Source organism: Polyodon spathula, chromosome 40, assembly GCF_017654505.1.
Source record: "Polyodon spathula isolate WHYD16114869_AA chromosome 40, ASM1765450v1, whole genome shotgun sequence".
NCBI lineage: Eukaryota > Metazoa > Chordata > Actinopteri > Acipenseriformes > Polyodontidae > Polyodon > Polyodon spathula.
Window position 1 is genome coordinate 4,333,338 of NC_054573.1, and position 11,448 is coordinate 4,344,785.

Sequence of the window (11,448 nt, forward strand, 5' to 3'; positions counted from 1 at the left end):
GTCAAGACGATTATTAAGAAGAGGAAGGTGTATGGCACCACCAAGACCCTGCCTAGATCAGGCCGTCCCTCCAAACTGGATGACTGAGCAAGAAGAAGACTGATCAGAGAAGTTACCAAGAGGCCAATGGCAACTTTGCAAGAGCTACAGGCTTTTATGGCCAAGACTGGTCAAAGTGTGCATGTGACAACAATATAGGTAAGGTGGAAAGAAGGAAGCCATTACTCAAAAAAGCCAACCTTAAATCCTGTTTGAAGTATACAAAAAAAAAAACACTCAGGAGATTATGTAGCCATGTGGCAAAAAGTTTTGTGGACTGACGAAAATTAAACTTTTTGGCTGAAATGCAAAACGCTTTGTTTGGCACAAATCCAACACAGTGCATCACCCAAAGAACAACATCCCTACTGTGAAGCATGGTGGTGGCAGCATCATGTTATTGGGATGTTTCTCATCAGCAGAGGTTGGGGAACTTGTCAGGATAGAAAGGGAAAATTAATCAAGCCAAGTACAGAGAAGTCCATGAGAAAAACCTGCTGCCCTCTGCAAGAAAGCTGAAACTAGGATGGAAGTTCACCTTTCAGCATGACGACGACCCAAAGCACACAGCCAAAGCTACACTAGAGTGGCTAAGGAACAAAAAGGTAAATGTCCTTGAGTGGCCTAGTCAGAGCCCTGACCTAAATCCAAGCGAAAATTTGTGCCATGACTTCAAGATTGCTGTCCATCAATGCTCCAAGGAACAGAGTTTGAACAGCTTTGTAATGAAGAATGGTCAAATATTGCCAAATCTAGGTGTGCAAAGTTGGTAGAAACCTATCCCAACAGCTGTAATTGCTGCCAAAGGTGCTTCCACCAAGTATTAACAGGGGGTGGAGACTTATCCAATTATGATCTTTCAGTTTTGTATTTTTAATATATCATTTTTTTTCTAGATAAGTGGAAAAAAAATCCTCGTTTAAATGCATGAAGCTCTGAGACACTGACACAACAAAATGTGAAAAAAGTTCAAGGGGGTGTAGACTTTCTATATATATATTGGAAATGGTAACAGAGTGGATTTGAAAGAGTAATAATTAAATAAAATAATAAACTTTTTAAATTTCTTATTTTAAAAAATGTTCGTCTCACTGTGATTTATTGAGTTTTAATGTCAGAATCGGTGCAATATTACTGTCAGTAGTCACAAGTGAAAGAACATGGTTAAAAAAACGATTTTTTAAACACAGGAGTAGCTGTATAATCCTACCAACGTTATTAATCACATTAGTACAATCTTGTGTAACTAGAGCAGCGGTTGGTCAGGCAGTTAAACGAGGCAGTCTTCCCAGCGACAGCGAGTGGAAGCGACAGCGAGTGGGAGAAGTACAGGCGTGGAAAAGTACAGAGCAGTTTCGAAGCAGAAAGGAGAAATTGCATCTTGAATTGCTTTAATCAGAAAACAGAGGACATTGGGGAAACACAGCAGCAGCTCAAAGTCAAACAGCCGCGTGTGTTTTTCTGATAACAAACAAGCTGAAACTCGGAGCAGCTGATTCAAATTCAGCGCCGTTTTGAGACACGGGCGAGGGGAGGAGCCGACAGCACAGCAGAACAACGCAGTTAAGAACATAAGAACATAAGAAAGTTTACAAACGAGAGGAGGCCATTCGGCCCATCTTGCTCGTTTGGTTGTTAGTAGCTTATTGATCCCAAAATCTCATCAAGCAGCTTCTTGAAGGATCCCAGGGTGTCAGCTTCAACAACATTACTGGGGAGTTGATTCCAGACCCTCACAATTCTCTGTGTAAAAAAGTGTCTCCTATTTTCTGTTCTGAATGCCCCTTTTTCTAAACTCCATTTGTGACCCCTGGTCCTTGTTTCTTTTTTCAGGCTGAAAAAGTCCCTTGCGTCGACACTGTCAATTCCTTTTAGAATTTTGAATGCTTGAATTAGGTCGCCACGTAGTCTTCTTTGTTCAAGACTGAACAGATTCAATTCTTTTAGCCTGTCTGCATATGACATGCCTTTTAAGCCCGGAATAATTCTGGTCGCTCTTCTTTGCACTCTTTCTAGAGCAGCAATATCTTTTTTATAGCGAGGTGACCAGAACTGCACACAATATTCAAGATGAGGTCTTACAAGTGCATTGTACAGTTTTAACATTACTTCCCTTGATTTAAATTCAACACTTTTCACAATGTATCCGAGTATCTTGTTAGCCTTTTTTATAGCTTCCCCACATTGCCTAGATGAAGACATTTCTGAGTCAACAAAAACTCCTAGGTCTTTTTCATAGATTCCTTCTCCAATTTCAATATCTCCCATATGATATTTATAATGTACATTTTTATTTCCTGCGTGCAGTACCTTACACTTTTCTCTATTAAATGTCATTTGCCATGTATCTGCCCAGTTCTGAATCTTGTCTAGATCATTTTGAATGACCTTTGCTGCTGCAACAGTGTTTGCCACTCCTCCTACTTTTGTGTCGTCTGCAAATTTAACAAGTTTGCTTACTATACCAGAATCTAAATCATTAATGTAGATTAGGAATAGCAGAGGACCTAATACTGATCCCTGTGGTACACCGCTGGTTACCACACTCCATTCTGAGGTTTTTCCTCTAATCAGTACTTTCTGTTTTCTACATGTTAACCACTCCCTAATCCATGTACATGCGTTTCCTTGAATCCCAACTGCGTTCAGTTTGAGAATTAATCTTTTGTGCGGGACTTTGTCAAAAGCTTTCTGGAAATCTAAATAAACCATGTCATATGCTTTGCAATTATCCATTATCGATGTTGCATCCTCAAAAAAAATCAAGCAAGTTAGTTAGGCACGATCTCCCTTTCCTAAAACCATGTTGACTGTCTCCCAGTACTCTGTTACCATATAGGTAATTTTCCATTTTGGATCTTATTATAGTTTCCATAAGTTTGCATATAATAGAAGTCAGGCTTACTGGTCTGTAGTTACCTGGTTCAGTTTTGTTTCCCTTTTTGTGGATCGGTATTACGTTTGCAATTTTCCAGTCTGTCGGTACCACCCCTGTGTCAAGAGACTGCTGCATGATCTTGGTTAGCGGTTTGTAAATTACTTCTTTCATTTCTTTGAGTACTACTGGGAGGATCTCATCCGGCCCAGGGGATTTGTTTATTTTAAGAGCTCCTAGTCCCTTTAACACTTCTGCCTCAGTTATGCTAAAGTTATTTAAAACTGGATAGGAACTGGATGACATGTGGGGCATGTTGTCAGTATCTTCCTTTGTAAAAACTTGTGAAAAGTAATCATTTAATATATTTGCTATTTTTTTTTTCTTCCTCTACGATTTTGCCATTTGTATCTCTTAAACATTTAATCTCCTCTTTGAATGTTCTCTTGCTGTTGTAATATTGGAAAAACATTTTGGAATTGGTTTTAGCTCCCTTAGCAATGTTCATTTCTATTTCTCTCTTGGCCTTTCTAACTTCCTTTTTGACTTGCATTTGCAGTTCTGTGTACTCTTTCTGTGTACTTTCTTTTTGGTCCTTTTTTAATGCTCTGTAAAGTGCCTTTTTTCGCTGAATATTTTTTTTAATTGATCTATTAAACCATTTTGGCAATTTAGTTTTACATTTAGATTTGTCTACTTTAGGGATATAATTGTTTTGCGCCTCTAGTACTACGTTTTTGAAGAACAACCATCCTTCTTCTGTGGGTGTTTTCTCTATTTTACTCCAATCTACTTCTGTTAGTCTCTGTTTCATACCTTCATAGTTTGCTTTTCTAAAATTGTAAACCTTAGCTTTAGTCTTTACTTTTGGGGATTTAAAAAACACTTCAAATGAGACCATGTTGTGGTCTGAGTTTGCCAGTGGTTCTCTGACCTCTGTTTTAGTTATTCTATCTTCGTTATTTGAAAAGACTAAATCAAGGCATGCCTCCCCTCTAGTCAGTGCCTTGACAAATTGTGTTAGGAAGCAGTCATTTGTCATTTCCACCATTTCTATTTCATCCTTCGCGCTACCCACCGGGTTTTCCCATTTTATATGGGGGAAGTTGAAATCCCCCATTAGTATGGCTTCTCCTTTGCTACACACATTTCTAATGTCATTGTATAACAGATTATTGTGCTCACCGTCTGAATCTGGCGGTCTATAGCATGCTCCTATTATTATGCCCTTTGAATTTTTGTCTGTTATTCTGACCCATATTGATTCGGTTTTATTTTCTTTGTCCAGGTTTAACACCTGGGCTTCAAGACTGTTTCTTATGTATAGCGCTACCCCTCCTCCTCTTCTGTCCTGCCTGTCTTTCCTATACAGTGTATACCCACAAATATTATATTCGTCCCCATCACTCTCAGACAACCAAGTTTCTGTAACACCTATCACATCATAGTTACCTGTTAGTGCAGTAGCTTCAAGTTCTAGAATTTTGTTTCTGATACTTCTAGCATTTAGATAAATACATTTAATGGTTGTCTTACTCGAGTTGTTGTTCTTGTTTTGATGCGGTCTCCCTTCTGTTTTTTTGTTGATTTCTCCCCCCTTCCTTTCTAGTTTAAATGCTTCCGAACCTGCTCGAGGATCTTTTCTCCAAGTAGACTAGTTCCCTTGTTATTTAAATGCAGTCCATCCCGTCTATACAGATAGTCGAGGCAGTCTTCCCAGCGACAGCGAGTGGGAGAAGTACAGGCGTGGAAAAGTACAGAGCAGTTTCGAAGCAGTTTGAAAGCAGGTTGACGGCTGCAGAAGAAACTAAACTTCAAAAAAAAAAAAAAAAAAAAACTCTCAACATGGTCTTCAAGCCAGTAATCTGTGACACCTGCTTGATGTGGGAAATCCGAGAAAACCCAGCGGAGCTAAACCAAGTGTGCGTAAAGTGCCGCGCGATCCAGGATTTGCATAAACTAGTAAGTATGCTAGAAATGGAGCTGGAAGAAGTGAGACAGCAACAGGATCTTGAGGAACTGGCACACCCACAATTCATGGAAGTCTGCATCACCCCTAACAGACTGAAAGCCACCAGGGAGATAGAAGGTCAGAACAGCTGGGTTCAGGTAGGCAGAAGCAGGGAAAAAAAGAAACTTCGTCAAACACAACCACCAGAAATCAAAACAACCAACAGATTTGAGTCACTTCAGAATTTTGACCAGCAGAACCAACAACAAGAGAATGAAAGGAACAACATCCAGGACCCTATTGACAGTGGTGACCAGACAGCAAAAAGAAGGGAGGTCATGATTGTTGGGGACTCCATATTGAGAAACACAGCAAGTTCAATTCGCAGTTTGGACCCCCTTACTACAACAGTGTGCTGCCTTCCGGGAGCCTCGGTCAAGCACATCACTGAAAACGTGGACAGGCTCCTAGAACGAACAGGAGACGACCCGGTAGTAGTCGTCCACATCGGTACAAACAACATTGGAAGAGACAGACCAAAATCCCTGCAAAACAAATTCAGAGAGCTAGGAAGGAAATTAAAAGAGAAAACCAAAACTGTGGTATTTTCTGGTATACTACCCGCACCTTGCAAAGGACCATATGGACAGCTGGAAATAATTAATCAAAACGAATGGCTGAAGACGTGGTGCACACGGGAAGGCTTCACCTATCTTGATCATTGGACCACATTCTACAACGAGGACTATCTGTATAGACGGGATGGACTGCATTTAAATAACAAGGGAACTAGTCTACTCTGAGAAAAGATCCTCGAGCAGGTTCGGAAGCATTTAAACTAGAAAGGAAGGGGGGAGAAATCAACAAAAAAAACAGAAGGGAGACCGCATCAAAACAAGGACAACAACTCAGGTAAGACAACCATTAAATGTATTTATCTAAATGCTAGAAGTATCAGAAACAAAATTCTAGAACTTGAAGCTACTGCACTAACAGGTAACTATGATGTGATAGGTGTTACAGAAACTTGGTTGTCTGAGAGTGATGGGGACGAATTTAATATTTGTGGGTATACACTGTATAGGAAAGACAGGCAGGACAGAAGAGGAGGAGGGGTAGCGCTATACATAAGAAACAGTCTTGAAGCCCAGGTGTTAAACCTGGACAAAGAAAATAAAACCGAATCAATATGGGTCAGAATAACAGACAAAAATTCAAAAGGCATAATAATAGGAGCATGCTATAGACCGCCAGATTCAGACAGTGAGCACAATAATCTGTTATACAATGACATTAGAAATGTGTGTAGCAAAGGAGAAGCCATACTAATGGGGGATTTCAACTTCCCCCAAATAAAATGGGAAAACCCGGTGGGTAGCGCGAAGGATGAAATAGAAATGGTGGAAATGACAAATGACTGCTTCCTAACACAATTTGTGAAGGCACCCACTAGAGGGGAGGCATGCCTTGATTTAGTCTTTTCAAATAACGAAGATAGAATAACTAAAACAGAGGTCAGAGAACCACTGGCAAACTCAGACCACAACATGGTCTCATTTGAAGTGTTTTTTAAATCCCCAAAAGTAAAGACTAAAGCTAAGGTTTACAATTTTAGAAAAGCAAACTATGAAGGTATGAAACAGAGACTAACAGAAGTAGATTGGAGTAAAATAGAGAAAACACCCACAGAAGAAGGATGGTTGTTCTTCAAAAATGTAGTACTAGAGGCGCAAAACAATTATATCCCTAAAGTAGACAAATCTAAATGTAAAACTAAATTGCCAAAATGGTTTAATAGATCAATTTAAAAAAATATTCAGCGAAAAAAGGCACTTTACAGAGCATTAAAAAAGGACCAAAAAGAAAGTACGCAGAAAGAGTACACAGAACTGCAAACGCAAGTCAAAAAGGAAGTTAGAAAGGCCAAGAGAGAAATAGAAATGAACATTGCTAAGGGAGCTAAAACCAATTCCAAAATGTTTTTCCAATATTACAACAGCAAGAGAACATTCAAAGAGGAGATTAAATGTTTAAGAGATACAAATGGCAAAATCGTAGATGAAGAAAAAAAAAATAGCAAATATGTTAAATGATTACTTTTCACAAGTTTTTACAAAGGAAGATACTGACAACATGCCCCACATGTCATCCAGTTCCTATCCAGTTTTAAATAACTTTAGCATAACTGAGGCAGAAGTGTTAAAGGGACTAGGAGCTCTTAAAATAAACAAATCCCCTGGGCCGGATGAGATCCTCCCAGTAGTACTCAAAGAAATGAAAGAAGTAATTTACAAACCGCTAACCAAGATCATGCAGCAGTCTCTTGACACAGGGGTGGTACCGACAGACTGGAAAATTGCAAACGTAATACCGATCCACAAAAAGGGAAACAAAACTGAACCAGGTAACTACAGACCAGTAAGCCTGACTTCTATTATATGCAAACTTATGGAAACTATAATAAGATCCAAAATGGAAAATTACCTATATGGTAACAGGGTACTGGGAGACAGTCAACATGGTTTTAGGAAAGGGAGATCGTGCCTAACTAACTTGCTTGATTTTTTTGAGGATGCAACATCGATAATGGATAATTGCAAAGCATATGACATGGTTTATTTAGATTTCCAGAAAGCTTCTGACAAAGTCCCGCACAAAAGATTAATTCTCAAACTGAACGCAGTTGGGATTCAAGGAAACACATGTACATGGATTAGGGAGTGGTTAACATGTAGAAAACAGAAAGTACTGATTAGAGGAAAAAACCTCAGAATGGAGTGTGGTAACCAGCGGTGTACCACAGGGATCAGTATTAGGTCCTCTGCTATTCCTAATCTACATTAATGATTTAGATTCTGGTATAGTAAGCAAACTTGTTAAATTTGCAGACGACACAAAAGTAGGAGGAGTGGCAAACACTGTTGCAGCAGCAAAGGTCATTCAAAATGATCTAGACAAGATTCAGAACTGGGCAGACACATGGCAAATGACATCTAATAGAGAAAAGTGTAAGGTACTGCACGCAGGAAATAAAAATGTACATTATAAATATCATATGGGAGATACTGAAATTGGAGAAGGAATCTATGAAAAAGACCTAGGAGTTTTTGATGACTCAGAAATGTCTTCATCTAGACAATGTGGGGAAGCTATAAAAAAGGCTAACAAGATGCTCGGATACATTGTGAAAAGTGTTGAATTTAAATCAAGGGAAGTAATGTTAAAACTGTACAATGCACTAGTAAGACCTCATCTTGAATATTGTGTTCAGTTCTGGTCACCTCGCTATAAAAAAGATATTGCTGCTCTAAAAAGAGTGCAAAGAAGAGCGACCAGAATTATTCCGGGCTTAAAAGGCATGTCATATGCAGACAGGCTAAAAGAATTGAATCTGTTCAGTCTTGAACAAAGAAGACTACGTGGCGACCTAATTCAAGCATTCAAAATTCTAAAAGGTATTGACAGTGTCGACCCAAGGGACTTTTTCAGCCTGAAAAAAGAAACAAGGACCAGGGGTCACAAATGGAGTTTAGAAAAAGGGGCATTCAGAACAGAAAATAGGAGACACTTTTTTACACAGAGAATTGTGAGGGTCTGGAATCAACTCCCCAGTAATGTTGTTGAAGCTGACACCCTGGGATCCTTCAAGAAGCTGCTTGATGAGATTTTGGGATCAATAAGCTACTAACAACCAAACGAGCAAGATGGGCCGAATGGCCTCCTCTCGTTTGTAAACTTTCTTATGTTCTTATGTTCTTAATAATATTAACATACACTAATAGCACTGTCTACTGGCACAATTTTGCTTTACTATTCTGTAGTGGAAAGAAAACTGAGGCACAGTCAAAACAATGTAAAGGATTATACAGCACATGAATATCAATGCAAACCTATTCAGAATTTAGGAAATCTGTAACGTTTTTTCACGTGGGACTAAGTTTGGCATTTATTAAATGGGAATCAGAGTTATAGTGCAAATTACATATAATATTTTTGTGTATTGTAAATGATAGGGTCTGATATTATATGGCAAATATCTGCATGTTTTCAGATAAAATACAAGTCTGTTTGCCTTGCTGAAACAGTATGTTTATAACTTGTTTACAGTATTGTTAAGTGGCTAAGGTTTTTCCAGTGTGGCTAATAAATGTTAAGTTACTTTAGCCACAGTGGCTGATTAAATGAAAGTGTTAGAGGGAATGTAGTTCTGGTATAATAATAAACATCTGCAGCGGGGTTTCTTGTTACAGAGCTGTGTATCAGGGGCGCACCCAGGATCTAGTCTCATCCGTCAACAGGGGGGAATGTGCTAATAAAGTTCAGTGAAGTTCAATCTCGTCTCCGTGTCGCATACATTACATGCACCAAACTAAAGAACATGCTGTCACAACCAGCCTATTGAAGACTATTGAGAGCTGAAACAAGTGTTTTAAGCAAACCAATTTCCCACATAAAGGAACAATCAACAATGTTTCACAGGATTATTATTATTTTTTGGCCGTTACGCAAAGTGAAAACACAGCGTAGCGGCCTGAATACAGCGTCATTTTTCCAGGTAGCAACGTAATGCTCAACAGCGCTGGCAAGAAAGTACACAACTTTTATAAAAACTTTACCAAGAAAATGTTATGGATGCAACATTTGTTTTTATTTAAACACCATGATTTTGAATGACTATAAAATATTTCACTTTATCCCAAGATAATTTAATATTAGTAAGTTGGTATTAATAAGCTGTTTTGAGCCTATATACAAACCATAATCAAACCAATTGAAACACACTATTGGAACACACAGACGTTTTGTAATAACCAGGCACCTTGTGTGGGGCAGTGTCCACATTATTACAGTTAAATTTTTGCATTATACAACCCATTACTTATGCTTTTCATTTAAAAGGTTAAAGAAGTGCGAAATCATTGAACGTGCCTGTAAACAATGTGTGATTTTCCTGTTTTTAATGTAACGCAGGGTTAATAAGCTCTTAAAATTAAGCTGTACATAGAGCTGTAACGTGTCACCACGTTCAGTTATGGTTTTGCATTTAAATGCTTTAAAAAATGAACAAATTAAAAAGGCATTCAGAGGACTCCAGAAGGACAACACTGATTTAACAAAAAAAAATCCACCCCCCAATACGAACATTGGTTTACCCCACGGTCTGCTCTATTATCAGCGATGTGGATGCAACAGAAGCCACTAGTAGATCACTAAAATGATTAATTAAACTTAGGCTAGGTAGCTGTTATCTTAGTACAGAGGCGCAGGAATGGGTTTCAAAAAAAGAGGGGGGGTATTTTTTTATGATTTTTAAAAGTTATAGAAAGTAGTCATTTTTGTGCGTATCATAATCATATGCACAGACCAAACCAAGTGAGTTTTAGAAGGAATAACACAGTGGCACAAAATTTAAAAAAAAAAAAAAAAAGTGGTAACCCAAGTCACAAAATGTACTTTTTGTGTAGCCTAACATTAAAAACCAACAACGTTTGCAATATGTAGCGGCTACACTGTAGCCTATTCAAAAAACGAGACGCACCTAAATGACGCAAGCTAGCTGTATATCTGTACTGTATGAAGTCATTTCTTTGGTCAGGTCAGCTCAGCTCAGAAACTAACATCTCTGTGCCATGCCGGCTGAGAAAAAAGCCAACATCTCTGATGCCATGAAAGCTCAGCTTGGCTCAGAAGTAAATAACATCTACACTGATGCCAGCTCAGAACAACATCGACTGAGACTTGTGTGTGAGATCACTGATGCCAGCTCAGAACAGCATCGACTGAGACTTGTGTGTGAGATCACTGATGCCAGCTCAGAACAGCATCGACTGAGACTTGTGTGTGAGATCACTGATGCCAGCTCAGAACAGCATCGACTGAGACTTGTGTGTGAGATCACTGATGCCAGCTCAGAACAGCATCGACTGAGACTTGTGTGTGAGATCACTGATGCCAGCTCAGAACAGCATCGACTGAGACTTGTGTGTGAGATCACTGATGCCAGCTCAGAACAGCATCGACTGAGACTTGTGTGTGAGATCACTGATGCCAGCTCAGAACAGCATCGACTGAGACTTGTGTGTGAGATCACTGATGCCAGCTCAGAACAGCATCGAATGAGACTTGTGTGTGAGATCACTGATGCCAGCTCAGAACAGCATCGACTGAGACTTGTGTGTGAGATCACTGATGCCAGCTCAGAACAGCATCGACTGAGACTTGTGTGTGACATCAATGATGGATCACCTTTGATTTGCTTTGTTCCTGCTTGCATTTTGATTCTTGAATAAACTATTTTTGATTAACTTTACCTGTAGAAGATTAATTATTTAAGAAATCGAACCTCTTACAGTTGCCTTTTTAACAGTAACTTTAAATGGCTGTAAAGGAAAGACACAAAGAGAACAAGGATAAAGCAGCCTGCATTGATACACACCCTTTAGAAAAAATACAGGAAGATATGCGTTAGATAAATGCAACTTTCTGTTTTCATAACATTGCCCTTCTACAATTTTTACTTATGAAAAACAAGGTTAACTGTTTAGAATGTTACAAGCATTATTGATTTGAGGCACCTCTGTGT